This window comes from Paralichthys olivaceus, chromosome 15 (assembly GCF_024713975.1).
Source record: "Paralichthys olivaceus isolate ysfri-2021 chromosome 15, ASM2471397v2, whole genome shotgun sequence".
Classification (NCBI taxonomy): Eukaryota; Metazoa; Chordata; class Actinopteri; order Pleuronectiformes; family Paralichthyidae; genus Paralichthys; species Paralichthys olivaceus.
This window is the reverse complement of record NC_091107.1, coordinates 16704296-16723740: the sequence shown is the minus strand read 5'-3', so window position 1 is coordinate 16723740 and position 19445 is coordinate 16704296.

The following is a 19445-nucleotide window of genomic DNA, read 5'->3' as shown; positions in this document are numbered from 1 at the left end:
CAACAGAGGCTCGGTCTGTCAAACATCTTCCGTTTAGCCCGCATGGTTTAAGAAAAGCGGGATAAACATGTCAGTGAGGTGCAGGGATATTATTTTGAAGCCTGATACATGCGCTGGAGGAGAAGAAGAGGAGGGCGATCCCACCGCTTGTGCTTCAACAGTCTCTCTCTTCTCTCTCTCTCTTTCTCTCTCACTCTCTCTCTCTCTTTCTCGCAGGACACAACTTGCAATATTTCAGTCACATAGCTCGTTGTCATGACGAGGAGCTGCGACGCATGAGCCCGTGAACGCGCACCGGATCTGCTGGAAACCGTCATGTGAAATGAAATCATGAATGTCTTTGCAGACACAGGGCTTTTGCCTTTTTTGCTTCTAAATGAGGATGTGCACAGCGCTGACGTCAGATAGTTCTTTTTTAAGCTTTCAATAAAAGAATTTGTGGGCTTCACCCATTCCATAAATGTTTCCCTTTAACAGATGCACATGATGTATTTTATATTTGACCTTCCCCTTAACTGTTTTCTCAAATCGAACTGTTCCCATGAGTTCATAAGTTCTCGAGATTCAAACAGCAATTTATGATATGCTTCCTGCAGCATTTACCTCAATGATTTTAATCATGACAATCAGGATAATAATATAAACTGATTCATTCATTATATGGTTCCCATGATTCCCCATAACGCCCTGTTGAATATGGGATGATTTACAGGAAAGTTGCTGGAAAAGACCAGGAATATTCCAAATAGGAACTATAAACCCACATTACTCGATTTCACCACTTGGAGGCAGTAAACACAAACTGGAAGCCCATCATAGACATGAGCATTTAAAGGTCCATTGTGTAAGATTTAGCTGAACGGGATCTATTGGCAGAAATTCAATATTAAATAATTCCATTGTTTTGTCACAAGTGTGAGCGGGTCCCCTCTTCAGAGGCCGCCATGTTTTTGAAACGTGTAGTCCAAACTGGACAAACTAAAAACCTTAGCATTAGCAAGAGTTTTTATGACAACTGAAGGTGACCACAGGTTCTCTGTCATGTTTGGAGGGGGAGGGGGAGGTGAGGGGTGTTCAGCTGCAACATTCAGCTTCACTACTGAATTCTACACACTGAACCTTTAAATCGTTGAGGCTTATTTGCATGTCCGGCCAACGCACACCAACATTTTTAGTTGGTTTGTGTCCACCTGATAAATGTAAATCTGATAATAATCCTCAATTCAGCTCTGTTCTCCGATATATGTTGGTCTTCTGCAGCTAAATGTCCAATTAAAAGTCCACAGATTATCGCCCTGGCCGATATTCAGCATTTTTACAATCACAAGAATTGTTGTTTTCTTCTTATTTGTCAACCAATTTAAGTAATTAATTTAAAAAACGTACAACAGAGCTGAGTCTGTCACCTCTCCCTGTCTGTAGTCACCACTCTGTGGTGTCAAGCAATGTCCCAACCACAGCTCTTTATGATTGATTACACATCATGAGTAATAGCCTATCAACACTGAAGGCTACTGTGTACACAGAGGGACACAAGAGGAATGTATTTGCAGCCTGGAGCGGCTCCAGCAAGTGAGAAGAGCTGTGAGTCGAAGGTAAGGCGGCAGATAAAATCCAAAAGTTCCGATAGACATCACAGTCTTCCAGGCCGAAGTTTCACAAACAGCAAAATCTAATAGACAGTTCTGTTCATTGATTAAACACCCAGCACAAGAGAGAGCAGGAGAGTGAGAATTGCTAACTTGTGAGATAAAGGAAGTATCAGATGAGAAAAGTGTGAACAACTATGGGATAAGTGAGAGTGTCGTAAGAAGGAGAGATCTATGAGTGCTCCAAGATGCAATGAAATAAATAGAATTGTTGAGACATAGAGCAACAAATGCAACCAGTAAATTATACTTAGTGCAGCACATCAACACTTGAATGACCACTCACTACTGTTACTTCAAAGAAATTAATTAGGCTGCTCCATCAGGCGGAATAAAAATACAAAGCAAGTCAGAAAAAATATTGACCGAAAAACTATTCAATTAAATAACAACTTTAGGCTGCATTGAACTAACAATGAATATATTCTGTGTCTTGCATGAATTGCAGCAAAAGCAACCAGTCCAGTCCAGTCATACCCTTTACAACATCAAGAAATCCCATAACTGATGTAGTCTAATACAACAGTTGTTGCTGTTTATTTGTTATTTAGCAGGATTATGCCAAACTACTCAACTTATTTAACAATGTGAGATTTAAACTTAGTCCTTGATTTCTCAGAGAATAATTCATGGATCATGATGAGCAAAAATTGAGACAGATTTAGGGGACTGATATTTATCAGTGTGCAATTTGGTGCAGATCCAAATAAAAATCTGGAGTTGCCAAATGTCTGCCAAAATCCCTTTCACCTAAATCTTACACACTGGACCTTTAAATGTGGTTTCATTAGGGGACTGTTGGGCCTTGGGGGAGATATGAACTCCACTGAGTGCCCTTCTGGTTAAATTGCTTTGTAGAGTTGTTGATGTATGATCACTTGAAAATGTTGTGTGTAGTGTTGTTGGGCAGCAATATGCAGAGAGATGTCTCTGATGCTAGCTAATCTTTATTAACTAAGTTTTACATTTTTACTACAAATGTCCATTGATTCCAAGTATCTGTTATCAGTTTCCTTTATAAGCAACATGTCTGAATACTGTCACATTTTCTCAACTAATAGAACTCCTACTGGTGCAAACCTGAGTTCAGTGGCTGGAGCACAGGAGATCTGCGACAAAATGTCTGAGTGTAAGCACACAGTTTGATCACAGAGCAAGTCTAAGCACAATTATTTAAGTGTAAGCGGCGCACAGTGAAAGCATTACAAAAAATCAACATGGAGTCAATAAAATCTGTTCTCAAACTGGAATACAACACTCTTAAGCTATTATTGAGTCTAACATGCACAGATTTCAAAGTGATAGTCTTGAGAGTGGTGTGATACAGAAACAGGATTTCAGTCCTTGACAGAAGGCTATGAACTGCAGCTTAATATGGGTCAGTGTGAAACAAGTCTCTGTGGCCTTTGTGCTGAGGGCAAATCTCAAGTGTTGTGTTAAAATGAGACGGGAGATTCTGTAGGTGCTGAGGTCCCTGGGGACTACTTCTCGTAGGTCACGAGGAGATTAAAGCACCAACAGCTGCAGGAGTAACATCTGCTGACTGAATATTATTCACGGCAACAACACAGCATTAACTGTCTGGAGTATTTCTATGGGAAACTCTTGAGTGGGAGGGAGTGTTTTTGGTATTTTTCTGGATTGCATCACAAACTTTTCCACATCACCTGACTTAATGGGAGAGTAGTGAAACTACTGCCAGTGCGGAGATATTAGCTCATTGTTTCCTAAATCAAGCTGGTGCACGCTGCTCCTGTGTCTTCGGGTCATGAGAGCTGAGATGCAGTAGATGGTGGGAATGGATGAGACAGAAAAATCAGAAGAAGTCCTTTCGATATTTTATTCGAGCAAACGTGGCAAGTTGGCAGTTATCAGTCAAAAAACGAAGAGGAAAGTAAACTTCACATGGTCGGTAATTTCAATGTTTCCACATCACTCTACTGACATGTCAGTTACCAGTGAGAGGATATGAAAAAACACAATGTCATTTTCTGCTGCTACAGAGGTCTCACAATCACAAACAAGAAGAAAAGCCTTCTAGCCTCCTCTAGTTTTTAGGTTGCGTGCATTTATTCTGATAGGCCTCCTCTCCTCTGCAAAACAAACTGACCAGTGAAACACTGAATAAAGCAGTTTCATGTTATCAACTTAGCTAATCACCTGTCCAGAGGGGCCCAGATTTGTCTGTTCAGCTCGTCCCTCTGATGACTTATGATCCAGACATCTGATGACTAAAATCCACTGGAAGAAAATGTACTGTAAAAACTGGGCTTAAAACGCGATAAAGTGAATTTTGATCACTTCTGGCAGAACACCACAATGCTGACACGTGCAAGAAGGATAAAGGTAAAATGCTTTTCATGTTCATTTCAAGACATGCATGTAACAGCACCATGTACAATCATTTTCATTTTTAGATTTGTTTTGATTTTCTTTTTTTGCATTATTATCCCATCCATCCATCCACATGTTTTAAATACGTAATACAGTATAATAATAAATTAGGAGTGTCTTGTAACCCATACAAGGGATGGGTCAAATGCATTAGCATGGCAGCGAAATACAAAATATATTAGAGGATGAATTAAATGATGTTATGGTGACCAAATAAAACAGGCCATTATCTTGGAAAACTACAGATTTCTCATTTTTGTGCAAAAACGTTACATACTATTCCTTTAAAATGCAGCAAATCTATTGACTGAATCCTCAACCAATTCAACCATCTCTTTGAACCTTAAATCAAATCAGCCTTAAAAAAAGAATTTACCTTAGACCTTTAGGGAAAAATGAACAATACAACTGCAGAATTTATTGGACAAACAGGAGAGAAGGTTCCTGAACCAATCTGAGCGTGAAGTCAACACACCAGAGACGGAGCTGAGCTGCAGGATCCAGTTCACACTTGCATTCGTTAGGAGACAGCACATTTGAAACTGTTCAGTGTTGGAGCAGCGCACTCTGCTGGACACAAGTTGACACTGCATTATCAAAAAACGTATTACATACAATATTGTTTTCAATGTGCTTTGAATTTGTGACACCATGTTTAAAGTACCTTTAAAGGTCATCACTAGGAATGCTCTGGAATCTTGCTTTCTATGAAACAACTCAGAAAACCAAGCCACACACCAGAACTAATTGAAACCAGTCCATGGAAATGCATAGTTTTTACACCAGTTTTACTAGGAAGATAAATAAATAAAATCTACTTCCATCAACATAACAGCTGATCTGCCTCTGAGTCAGAGGAGTCAAAGGACAACTTCACAGCCACAGCTTCTTTTACATTGTTTAGAACATGACAGTGACAGAGGGGAGGTTGGAGGTATATTGGTTTTATTTCTGCCTCACTTTGTACCAGTTCTGTCTCACTCTGAGCAGATGTGTGATCAGTCATCAGAGCATGTGAACTCTCTTATTCTGAGCCTGTTTGGTTGCCAGTGCATCGCTGGGTCTGACACAGTCCTCACTCATGAGCTAAACTCGTTCCCTCTTCGATTTTCTATAGTCAGCTGCTAATGACTGATGTATCCATTTGCCCTGACCTGCTTTTCAGTAACAGTGTCATAGAGTAAAGGTAACCTTGACTGTAGGTCACATTAGCTGTTTAGGTAATAGCACAGGACAAGGTGTTGGAAACTAACAAATAAAACTGATGCAAAGAATAACACTAACTGAATTCCCTCAGCCACTGCCACTATTTCTAATATACCACAGTGATTGTTACAATTAACATAAGTCAATAATAAAGTCTTGTGCACTTGTGTTCATGTCAGGGTTTTGTTTGTGTTCTGTCACACAAGCTGTAGACATAAGTTCTTAGCATTGGTGTGTTTGGCGACTAAGCTTATTACCAATGAAAGTAAGTAACCCAGAATAAGGCAGATGAGCCCATCATTAGCCAACTAAAGTAGTTTGTGTGGCCAACAAGCTCAGTTCATGAGCAGAGAAACTGAAATACAGAGTTTTCTGTCAACACACTGGGCTTGTCCTCCTCCTCAGTTATACTTGAAAACATACTATTTAACAGGAATGGTGTCCAGGGTGTAGCTACATAACTCTGACAGTTATTTTATTCACAATACAGATTGTTTGGGGTCTCCACTAAATTGGCCGCACTTATAAATACCAGTCCCCTAAATATGCTGGATTGTTTTCATCAATATCCGTGAATTATTCTCTGAGAAATCAGTGATCAACGAATCTCTCCATGAAAAAGAAATTGAAGAAAAAAAAGATTCGGGATCCACCCCCTGATCTGCATCAGCACCAACATTGAACAGGTTCTTTCTTGACTCAGAGCACATCCTTCCATCAAGTTCATGCTGATCTGTCTGGCAGTGTTTGAGTTATTGAGCTTAGAATCAAACAAGCCATGTGTGAAAACACAACCTCCTTGGCAAAGGTAAGAAATAAGAAGTGGTCAGAGGAAGCATATACTGTATGTGTGTGTGTGTATATATGTGAGTATGTATGACAATATGATTTATTTTAACAGCACAAAATCGCTGCAGTCTCAACCTGTGCTGTGTTTAAAATATGTTTTCCACGAATGTGATGGTATATATCGTTACAATTTACAGGGAGGAGGAATTGTATTATGGTGAACAATACAGAACAATACAATATGATCAAATAAATCCCCCTGTACTGTTTCTATCACACTTTGTTTTCTCACACAGCAGATATGGTTCATTTACATGAAGTTTTGCTCTTTGAAATGTTTGATGATTTCTCAAACGAGTCCTTGATTTCAGACTAGAACATAGAAAAGCATTATTCACATTTACAGCCTGTAAAGTGAGTGTCAGCTGAAATGACAACTGTTGCTATAGAACATTGTGACAGATTTTTTGGCTCGTATGCTGAAGTGTCCTTGGGCAAGACACTGAACCCCCTCCAAATCGCAGCTGTGCCGACAGCGTGTGAAAGAGGTGTGATTGAAAAAGTGCTGCGTAAAGAACATTTTTAATGTTTCCTGATGACTCATTGTTTGACAAACATTCAAAAGGGGATGACTACAAACATGACATTATATTTTTACATGTGCCAATGAGGTTATGTTTTCATCTGTTTCTGGTTTCCTCCTGGTTTGCAGAGAAGAAAATCACCACATGTGCCTTTGTGTTGAATCTGACGACGGTTTATTTTCATGTCCATGTTAAGAAGGACAGCAAAAGAGTGAAACGTCATCCAGCTCAATCTACAACAGATCAGACAGAGAACATTTTTTCGTGTCTGATTGGAGATAGAAATGGGACTGCAATGATTTGCTCCCTATATTTAACAACCATTTAATCTCCCTCCCTTTCGCTCTCCCTTTCTCTCCCTCTCGCTCAGTCCCCCTCCCTATGCAACACTTTACAGTCTCCTCATCCACAGCTATGTCTTTAATAGGATGAGTGAAATCATGTTAAAGGATTTAAAATCTCTGCAATGAAACGCTGTAGCTTTGCCAAGCTCGCTCTCTGTCGCTCAGCTCCTCGTTCTGTGTTTCTCCTCAAACACTCTCGTCTATCTGAATTACTTAGCACTGGCTCACAGTGTTCCCTCCCAGAGACTCCCCCTCTAGGACGCAGTGGAGTAGTAAAGGTCTGTGTGTGTGTTTTCAAAGTGTGGGCCACATGAAAAGTTCAACACACGGGAGCTCTCTGATTCAAAAAATCATTTGTACCATTAAATATTGGGAGAGAAGACTGCTGCTGTCCCATTCTCTGGATTGAAAAAAAAAAATACTATCTCGTTTGGACGAGCACGACTTGAGGCTGCAGTTGGAATCTGAAATGTGAGACAGAGGGTACTGCATGTGCAGCCATGCCCTACTTTCTTCATTGTGCCCAAATTTTTGCAAAAGACCTTTTCAAATCAGTCGAAATCCAATTTGAGTGGATTAAATACTGACATGACGGCACAGTGCAATGTTCTGGAAAGAGCCATTTGTTCTATTTAGCAGTTGTTTAAATATAACACAGATGGACACAAAGGCCAAGTGGGTCATCATCCGTCTACAGTATTTAGTGAGATAGATTTGATTGAAACATTTGCTTTACTTTCCCTCAGTTAATTCTGTTTCCACACTGAAGGGATTAAATGATGGCATGTTGTGGTCACGCTCTTTTATAACGGCAACAAATATCGTTATTGATTCATCATTTTGTTTACAATAAGGGGTCAAGGTGATGTGTTCAGATTGTTCAGTCTGACTGACCGACGGTCCAAAACCCTAAAGAAAACAAACATGGAACAAATAAGAGAAGCTCATCTTCAGATTTCTGAAGCTGGTGTCAGGATGTTTTCATTTTGCACAGGAAGTCACTCAAACGTTCAGTCAAAAGAAAATTGATGATTAGAGTCTATCGATTAGTTAATTCATTGATCACCTACTTATTTCCAGTAATTAATCTCACTTTGTTCAGAGGTGATGCGACAAATAATCTCATATGACATCATAAGTAATAGTTCAATGCTTCAAGACTCCAAATCAGATGTGGTGATTCATAACATAGAATAATTGTATGAGTTTTATCTTACTACAGATAAGTGGAAAAATCATTCAGAAATATACAAATGTATTATTCTTTTTTCTTTTTCCTTCAATTGATTTACATTTCCATATCGTAAATGAAAGAAAAGCGTCTGAATGAAGAAATGCCCTTGCCGTGTTCTCCAAGGATGCAGCAGACCTGTGAGTCAGTTGCGTTTCCTGTACAGCAGGAGGTGCTGGCTGACTGCACTCGGTTTTTCACCATGTCCCTGTAATCCTGTAGTGGCTCTGTCAGTGGGAGATAGTCACGGTCTGTGGGTAAGACTATCAAGGAGGAGAGGGAAACCAGGATCGAAAGAGGAAGATGGGAGGATACACGGGGAGCGGCAAGCCAAATAGTGCTTTAGTCAGGTGTTAAGATGAGAGGTGGGGGTGGGTGGGTAAAAGTGAACATGAGTGTGTGTGCGTGTGTGTGTGTGTGTGTGTTTGTCTACGTATTTTTGTTACATCTTTGGGACCTCTACAGTATATGCTCCATCCTTGTCAGGACCAGTTGTCCTCAGGGACAGGGTTTCCCTGCCATTATAGGAGCAGCGCCAAAACCAAATGAAGAGAGGAAAAAGAAAATATCTTATTTCTGACAATTTGTTTTTATAAAAGGTTGTCCTATATTTCACGACTAGATAATTATGTCTTCTGTGCATTCACTAGAAACTACTACTACAAAATAGAGAAATTCTTTTTTAAGCCTTTGTTTATATTGCTATGCTAATGAGTCTTTGAGTCCATCCATCTAACCAACCCTTATCGATACCGCTTTTGAAAGTCACAGCCAATCCCCGCTGACATTGAGGGGGAGGCAGGTAATAGCCTGGACAGGTTGCATGTGTGTCACAGGGGCCAACATACAGAGAGAAACAACCATTCACACACACAATCACCCCTATAGATAATCTCTCTCCTGTCTGCATGTGTACAGACACAAAGACCCCGTCCGAAACTGGAATTCCAACCAAAAACAGTGCAAACATCACCGTCTGTCCTCTGAATCACATTTATGGTACATCCAGTATAACCTGTAGGAATCTCTGATGAGCTCATACAGACTAGGGAAATATTAACTAATGGAAAACAATCACGTGGAGGAGTGAGAGTGGAATCGACTCACCACAACAACTTCAGTCAGTGAGTTGACAGTCAGTCAGCAGACTAGTGGCCACTGGGACAGCAGATGTCTACAGTCAGTCTATGGAGGTTCAACCAAAAACGCAGTTACGCTGTCAGATACCTAGTGGGGGAGAAGAAGTAGTAGTACAAATCCATTCACTATAATACCTCTATACCGCTAAAAAGGTGATTAACTCCTCTCCCATTGCCAGAATAGTGGAGTTTGACGTGTCTCGCTATTCCGCCAAATTGGCGAGTTAACCTGGACGCCATGTTTCAATCACAGCTGATCAGATTAAAACTTCTGTCTGCTGCAGAGTCGTTTGACCCGGGAGTGAATGCTGATTGCATCCGTTTCCCATTACAGAATAAAGATGGATGTAAGTGGGGATTTTCTGACCAGTGGAAAAGTCTTGTTGCATAATGTTTGTCTAAGTATTGTATTAATCACAACGGTCCAAAATGAGGCTAAAAATCATATTTTCACAATGACCCCCACACGAACAACCTGTCTCCCACCTCTGAAAGCATGTTCTCCAGGAAGAAAAAACCTGCTCATGGGCACTATGATGCGTGTATGTGTGTGTGTGGGTGTGTCTGAGTGGGGGGGCTGCCTGTGTTACAGCTGGTTGGATGATCTTTATGGCTTTGCTTTGGTTGGGTTGGGCAGAGCCTGTTTTCATCTGAGTGGCTCCCTCTGTTCTTTCTGTCCTCTTTCTCCGTCTTCCCTGACTGGCCCCAGACCAAACTTTGTTCTACTGTTACACCCTCCCTCCCATGCATCCCCATGTCCATCTTCTCTCCCTCTATTCATCTCTCCCCCTCTCTCTGTCTCTGTTTTCTTCTTATCACTCTGTGAAATACTTCCTTATCCTATTCTCTCCCTGAGGCCTTTGTCCCTTGGAGTTGCAGGTGAAATTAGAGGGTATGATTTCCAACAATCAGCAGTATCTGGTCCACAGCACGCACACACACACACACACACACACACACACACACACACACACACACACACACACACACACACACACACACACACAGACACACACACAGACACACACACACACACACTCCTCTCGCCCTTCCTCCATCCACCCCACGAATCCCCACCATGGCCAGGGGCAGAGGAACACCAGCAGTCTCAGGGAGAACCCTCCCTTCGTTCTGCCTTCTACAGAGGGTCACTTTCATCTTCTGATCGCAGGGAAAGAACAAACCGACACGGAGGAAGAAGAGGCACTAATGAGGATGAAAAAGCAGATGAGCGGATTCCGGTCCTGTGTGTGCCATGAAATGTGATGAGAGTGTATTGCATAGGTGGAAGGGTAGAGAAAGTTAGGGTCAATGGAAGAAACGGAAGCAAGTGAAGGACAAAGAAGGAGTGATGCTAATGGTGGGGGGGGGGGTGAACAAACCTTTGCATGCACAAACATGGAAGCACACGCACACACGTGCACCCTCGCACCACATTGCACCAATCTGCCACGGATAAGAAGATTATGCCTTTGAGTTTCCTGGAATGTTCTCTGCTGTACCCCCTCAACTTCAACCGCCCCTCCCCCACCCACACAAAACACTGTCTGTCCCTGTTTCCGTCTCTCCTTCTCCAGGCTGTGGTGTAGGACTCAGGCTCGGATGCCCCGATCTTCCATGGCTGCGGTTATATAAGCGTGGCCCCGTCCTCCCCTGTGTCCCCAAAGCTGCCCACTGAGCGCACCGGCCCAGACTCAGTCACTCTGGCGCCGTTTCCACCAGCCTGACGTTGCCCAGCCTGCAGGGAGAGTCTGTTTGCAGTCAGTTAGCCTCGTACGACATCTTTGACACCATCTTATTTGCTTTATCAGCCTCACACAGCCAGAGTTTGTTAACTGTGAACAACACAAATCCAGAAAATGCTTTACCTCCTGGCTGCTTCTGATGTTTTTCTCCAATTTCATGTAGCATGAAGAAGCTTTTTGTTATTCTATAAAGTGCTGCACTCCACATGACAATCACCCTCTAATGCTGAGAAGAAGGGAAATAAACTGTTATTATTTGTAGAAAACTTTGCTCTTTATAGACGTATGAAGGTGTTTTTCACCTCAGAACCGAGTGTTTCCTTTTTCCCCTCCTAATGAAATCAATCCATCTTTCAGTCCGTCCTTGTTTCTACTCACTTGCAAGGTGCAGAACCCCCTCCTGCAATGCTCACAATGGTTTTTCTTCTGCTCTTCCTCCTCTGTTTGTTCCCTGCGCCCATTAATCTCCATTAAAGCAGTAAGAGTATTAATAGTTTCTGGGGACAGAATGAAAAGAGGGAGCATTTGGGGCGTTGGAGGGGGCAGATTACAGCGGTCAGTAAATGGTTTACCTGTAGTATCCCGTGGATTTTTTTTTGCGAGGTCTCATGTGCACAGCGTAGATTTATTCCATTTTGGCTCGGGCTGCTTGCGCTGGACTTTGCAACACGTTGCTGAAAACACAAAGGAGGGGGCAACAAAATATTTGCTTTGGTCCGAGATGCTGGAGCTCGACTGCAACGCCTTGTGGCAGTGGCAAATATTGTATCAATTCCATAGAGGAAGAAACACCTAGAATTCACTAATGTTTTGTCTCTGTCATTATTGTTGAGTGACAGTATCAGGACTACATTCATGTCAGAAGAGGAGCAGAAACAAGTAGCTTGTAAAAACTCAGAAAACATGCAAGTGGTGGACATCGTGTCAGGATTATGCTCAGTGGGACATTTGTTGTGTTGCTCAAAATAACAGAATTAAAGTGCCCTCAAGTCCTTCCTTGAAAAATATTGCAATCCAATGTTTTAGCTTCTCCTCTCATGACAAAAATCTATTCAACTAAAATTAATATCTATATAAAAACACTGAGACAAAAATCCATAATTTTGCATATTTAGTCATTTCAACTATGAATCAGAATGTTCTGTCAGTATCTGTGGTTTTGATGAGATGAGATGAAAATACAAATGATAATTATAGGAATTTTTCAACAACCTAATCTGCCCATTCTTTACAAGGCTGACAGTAAATGGTACATATTCAGGTTTGCTAACTGGCTAAAAGATTTATTTTCTGGCTCTGACTTGATATTAATTAGTATTCTCTTTGACTGCATTTCTTTTTTTTTCCAGTGCGAAAAGGAACTCTTGGATGCAATATAATTGGCCGTGGCTCAGAACCTTTGAAGTAAAATTGCCTGGGTGAAGTCGACTATTGTAAACTGGATTAAGAGTCAAGGGGGTAATAAGTAATCAGTTTCTCATTCTCAATCAACTCTCACTCTCTTGCTCTCGTTAGACTTCCACTCTCCTTCTCTGGTTGCTTCATCCATCTTTACTCTGCTCTGCTTCTTCATTCCTGCAGTCAGCGCTGTTTTATGTATTCCTTCTTGAGCAGCCCAACAGGAGACCTTCACATATGGTTCTCCTTACTACATAAAGCATCCAACCAAAAATAAGGATAGGCAAATGCAAATTGTGCATTGCTACGATTTGCGATCGCACGAGGAGTTGCACGGTGACACCAAGAATGAAATGAAAGAACGTAAAATGTTCATTAGCTCTCAATTGGTGGCATCCTTGAATTAAAGACACACACATGCACACGCACACAGCGGATGACGCATAGACAGATGGAGGGAGACAGAAAGCTAGAGAGAAGAAAAGAGACTCCTAGTGGGGTGTGACAAATTACTCCTTAAGCCATGACGCACGAGATGGGCTGCAGTCCGAAAGCGAGGGAAGTAATTAGACAAGGAAGCCCTCTCAAACCGGAGCGCTCCCACCCGATTCAATAAGAGCACAGTAGAAATGTGTGAAGAACAAAAAAACAATAAATGAAAACAAAAAAAACAACATTAGAGTACATACTTATTTGTAACACAAAAACAGTTCATTGTCAATGTTTTAATGGACACTGGACGTCCAGTCGTCAGGTTTATTAAGTCTATACAAGACCTGAGTGTAGTGCGTTTTACGGCTTCTCTCTCCAACTGTATGTGACTTCAGATTCATCTCAATTTATAATACTTACTGCCAAAAGCTTATGAGGTCTACTTTAGAGGCAGATTCAGTGGGCTATTAAACCCCCATCTTACTAGGATGTTAATTTTTACTGCTCAATTTCAAAGCAAGAGCTTCAATATATGCCGCTCCTCAAACAAAAGCTTCTGTTCCACAGATGCAGAGACAAACAGTAGCTCTAATGCCCCGAGTTTCAAGGTATCAGTTTGAAAGCTAAAGGGTTCTGGTGCTTTATATTTCATGTGCCGCTGCGGCTAAATGAAGACTAATAATCAGTGAGGAGAATCCTCTGAGGAGGGTTTAAGTCATTAGCCATTATCATACCAGTGGATGTGTATATTGATTTTACTGAGTCAATATTTGCAACATTAGACCCATTCAAATAGAAAGGAGGGTTTTCGGAGGATCCAAAGCTAAAATGCTACACCAACTGAAGAATGTCATGATCTTTGGTAAAGACATACAGGAATTAAATTTGTCCCACACTTTAATTTATGACCAAATACCTGGGAAGCTAATGAAGCATCAGCCTGAAGCCTACTCTCTGTTTAGTGGTGACTAGAATATGTTAGTGACATTAAAATTAAGATGGTGGTAAATATCCTACCTGGTTAACACTGATAGATTGCTGGTTTCAACTTATATTTAAGTGCTTATTTCTTTGAATTAGTTCCATTCCAAATCCTCACTGCATTGCATGAAAAATTGCCCGACTAATTGTATGATATGTAAATAACGCTCACAGTGAAAAAGTTAAATGCTAAAACTAGAATGGCCCTGGGAAGAATGCATACCGGCGACAAGGCCCAACAAATTGAATCAAGATAAACCAAATGCACTTACTCAAAAATATCAGTTCCCCAAACATGCCTGATTATCAGGATCCATGAGAAATTCAAAGAACATTTTGGAAAATGATGCAAAGTTAAAGAAAGTGATGAATTTTTTTTTACTTTTTTCCCATCTTTCCACAGAGATTTGTGGTAATCTGTCTTGTTGTTTTTACATAATGCTACTTAAACACAAACATACAAACCAACCAACATGGACAGAGGTGAAAACATAACCTCCTTAAAAATGACTTTTGAGCCAATTAAAAAATTGCGTACAGAGGATTGATATTTCCATATTTACACCATATATTTAAGTGTCAATGAGAGACAATCCCATCCACAGTCTCTTCTGATTAGCTGACATAGCAATTTGAACTGTGTGAGTGTGTGTGTAAGCGCACAACAGCACATCTGGACTCTGGATTCACTCCCCACACATCCACTTGTGTTAATGTGGGAGAGGAGCATCTGTGGGGATATTTCTGTGTATCTAATGGTGACAGTCAAAGGTATCACATTAATATTTTAATTGCAGTCAGTGTCTGGGCTGTTGTTGAGAGACGCGCTTAATGTGGTGACAGACGAGGGTTAGGGGTAAACAAGGATTTGGCTGCGCTCCACGGTTACTGAGAGGACAGAGTTGGTGGATTAAACTGCAGTTTTGGCTGAAAGGCACCTGGCCTGCGGTGGCATGGATGCAAATCCGAGGGCTTGGATGCTGTGTACTCGTTGGCCATGATGTCAAATATCCAGTGTCACATTTCAGACCAACAATCACATACATAAACTGTGTTAAATTCAGTATCATTGGATGGAAATTGCAACTGTAGCCTCAAAATCCTGCTCCGTGTGTTTCCCATCAGTCGGCCACACGGGACAGGTGCTAATGAAGCTGCATTTTAAACAATTTGAACATCGTGGCGGGTCAGTGACTCGCTCTGTTGCCTCACAGCATGAAGGTGCCGCTTCCTTATGGGTGAGAATGGGACTGTGATCGTGTTAATCTGTGTAAGCCTTGTGATGAACTGCCAGCCTGCCTAATGCATGCTGGGATAAGCTCTCACCCTTGGTGAGGTGGAAGGTAGCATGTCATGATCCCAATTTTTTTAAACTAATCTTCTTGAATTACACGAGAAGTGGCACGTGAAGTTAAAAACAATAACCATTTCTTGTTTAATAGAGATTACAGTGAATGCCTCCTTTAATTCTGATATCAAAACTGCACCAAATTGCTCTCTCATAGAAATCCGTTCCATGATTGTCCCAAGGAAATCTATGAAAATGCCAAACTCTATGATAAAGAAAGTGAAAAAAAAAAATCCTGGATCCGCCCCCTGATCCAGACATGTACCAAACTTTAATGGGTTCTTTCCTGATCCATACCACAAGGTAACAACGAGTTTACTGGTTATCCATCTCGTGGCCTCTGCGTAATCTTGCTTAGAAACAAACACACCAACAAACATCCTTGGAGGAGGCAATCAAACGTATTCTAGTTTCTCTTGGCATAAGTTTGGTCTCTGCAGACCCAGGACTGATTCATCCATAATGCATTCCCTCAGTTCCACTTAAACAACATAACAGGGATTGGCACAGGTTCCCTACCAAACACACACACAGACACATACACACACACACACACACACACACACAGGGAAACTCAAATTGGACCCTAGCTTATTCCTCAATACACCTAAAGCTGGATTTAAAGTTGGCAAACGTGTGATAAACAGTCTGCTCTGACCACTAAATTAAACATAACCCACTCCCATGTAGCAAATCTCTGAGCTTACAGTGGAGCAAGAATGACGAGCGCTGACAGATATTAACCAAATCAAACCGGGCACACGTTCCATGATCAAAAATATTTCTGACTCATTTCAAGCTGTGCACACATAAGACCCACAAGAGGGTTAGGGTTAGCAATAAGCAATAATAACAATCATAAATATGAGTATGAGAATGAATATATTAATATATAAAATATTATATTTAAAAAACACAACAGGCCTCCATACTGCTTGTGTGGTGTCATCCAAGTGCAAGGGCTTACAGACACTTTACCCACCCCTCCATCAGCATGGTGGTGAGAAGATAATGGGTGAACTATCCCTTTAATTGTGTTTCGCAGGTGGGAGTTTGGTGACCTGCTAGGTGGATCTGACAGAGCAGACAGGAAACTAAATGTCTCAGTCTGTGTGTGTGTCAGAGGGAGAGGGAGGGAGTGCATGCTTGTCTTCATATCACAGCAGGTAATGAATTGTATGCCAGATCATTTCCCGCCTGAACATTCATGCATCCCAGGTGTCACTGTTAGACTTTCAGTTTTCCAAAGCACGACATAAAAATCAATGAACTCAACCTGGATGACAGTAACAGAGATGTGTCTGAGGTGCAACAGCTGAACTCAACGGAAAAATATGCAGTGATCGGTAGCAGTGTGCTAACAGTCAGTCTGTGGACCTTGTTGAACCTGTGTTCTTCTAAATCCTCAGATAAACTACAGCAGCGGTCAGTAACTGGGTTAAACCACAGGTCAAAATCACTGTCAGGTCATTTTGATAATTTGTCTGTTTTTATTTCACAGTATCGGACTGACAGACATTCACAGATGTTGTAGTTGCAGATCTCCATCATGGTTGCAGCATTTACTGAATCACTTTCACTTTAGCATATTGTCTTCAAATTCATTATGTAATGTTTGTATTGGTCTGAAGATTGTGTCGGTTGCTTAACAGACCACTGAAATAGCCGACATGCAATGTGACTGTCAACTGTTTTGAAACAGATTCAGTTTCATTTTATGGAAATTATTGACTTTACAATCTTGACTGCAGATAAACCAGGTAGAATGAACAAAAAGTTTAGAAATTTCTCTGCACACAAACAATAAAAAGTGACAGTATACTGTAGAACTGTTTGAGGAGGACTCACTAATGACAAGGAATAGTTCTGAAGTAGACTCCGGAGCATGTTACAGTTTGTGTTACGAATCCATTGCCCATTTGGACTCTGGCGATACACACTGTCATGGAGTCTGAAACGTGAATGACTGTGACTTCCTGTTTACAGTTGCCCCGAGCATGGCTGTGTCATGTCCGCCCTTAATTTTTACATCATAAAAACAAACATGACAGCCAGTGGCGTTGCCTCTGACTGGGCCATATGTAGGGCATGACTTATGGTGAGCTGATAATAACAGAGATCTGCATGGTCCGCTCACAATAACACGAGCAGGCCCTATAGCAAGAGAGTTGACTGCGGTATCCATTAATCCACTGCAGTTTCCCACTGGTTCAAAGGCTGTCTTGCAGCGCAGCTCTGCAACTTCAAAGAGTACTCTCTTGTGAAGGGTAGCAGTGAAATGAGGAAGTCTCGGCTCAGCTATCTACCAGGCTGCAGATGAGTCTCTGGGATTCACCAGGAAGTGCAATGAAGAGGGGTTTTTTTTTTAAATTGAAATGACCTCTGCGTTGACAACGTGCAGAAGGTGAAGAGAAACAGATGCTTCTGATTCTAGCCCTCTAATGATATCATCAGTCCTGCGAGGGCACGGCTGCCTGCTGCGGCTGAAAACGGCACTAATAGAGCAGTGAGAGTGAAACAAAGAGGTGACATTTGGGCCGCACAGCTAAACAATGAGCTGAATATCAATGCAAAACTGTAAAGCAGAGACATGCTGAGTTGTAGGGGATATTTCTGTTTGCACATGGTCATTTGATTTATTGTTACCACAAAAAAACTGATTTCAGCTGTTCTCTCAGAATATCATTTGGTTACCATATGTCCATTTAGAATTTCCAAATGTCTTTTTTTTTTAAGAGCTCCACCTGGATTTTGTCATGGAAAAAACAATGTGGATTGATGCTATCTTTTTCAAATTTGAGAGGTATTCAATAGTGGTGTGGTTGAGACTCCAAACTGTCCTCTACCTGTACAAATTACAATTACAATTTCAGTCCATTTGTACTGACTTCAAGGGCCCACTGCTCTGTTTCTCAATCACCTTGAAGGTTTGTGACACTTAAGGGGTTTTCTTTCTGTCAATACCTTATTCATGCATGAGTGGTTCAGAACCTTCAGCCATTTTAATTTGGGTTTAGAATTCTAGGCATTTTTGCCCCAAAGTTTCAGGGGGAGTGGAACAAGTAGCTGCAGATTCTAATATTAGTTTACTCAGTAAGAAAATAGCTTCATCCAGTGTGGAATACATGTGAGATGGGATGTATGTTGTAAAAATGCACATTTTGATGCACACTGTCGCTTGGCATTATGACTTCAAGTGAATATCAAAACAATTTTAAACTTTTACCTTTATTATATAAAGGTACATATACACAAACAGATAATCACATCTATTTTGTTATTAATCGATTGTCGGATCATGAATCCGGATTGTTCTGGTCTCTTTAACCCTGATATCCTCGCTGCGTGCATCAGGTCTCATCTTGTGTTGCGTGGATGCGCAAAGTGTTACACTTCTTGTATAGAATGGTATGTGTTTAAATATGTGTCTCATAAACTCTAGAGCGAATCAAACAAACATAAAGTAAACTTCTTAACAGAAAAAAACTAAACAAAAAGACAAAAGCTATATTTTACCCTTTCCAATAGTTTATTCAAAAACTAACTTCATCTTGTTGTAGTGTTGTTTCAATATGTACTACAGACACCGGCTTCCAGATTCAGATATTTACAATTAATCTGACTAGTCATATTCCAAGTTTAAAATATCTTTAATTCCTCTCAAATTTAAGATACCTGAATTCAGTTTGAACGAGTCAGTGTGGTGTTGTAGATAACATGAACTTAATTTGTGACTACTCAGAGTTAAATTAGGGAAACTACTGTAGAATTAAAGATAAGAATATAATATAAGTATCAACCCACTTGCAGCGTCTTGACTCAAAAAATCTCTATTTAGACGCCTGAGAACTGTGATGCTGTGAGGCTAGTGTATTAAACTGTTCGTGCCATTCATTCTGCAGATCATTGTCTTGTCTTTTAAAAGGTCAGTCACATTTGTTTTCCTCTTCCCTTCAACTCTTCCTTTCATTGCCTTGACCTTATAGATCTCCACATCTATAAAGGTCATGTGTGCTTCATGGAGCCTGAGTCTTGAGTTACAGCATCCGTCCCATACCATTATTCCTGCATGTGCAGTGATGGATTTTGGATTTTTCTAAAGGAGGGGCCTTAAAGGTCCAGTGTGTAAGATTTAGGTGAAAGGGAACTTTTGGCAGAAATTGAATGTAGAATAATCCTCATGATGTTTTCACTAGCTTGTTTCA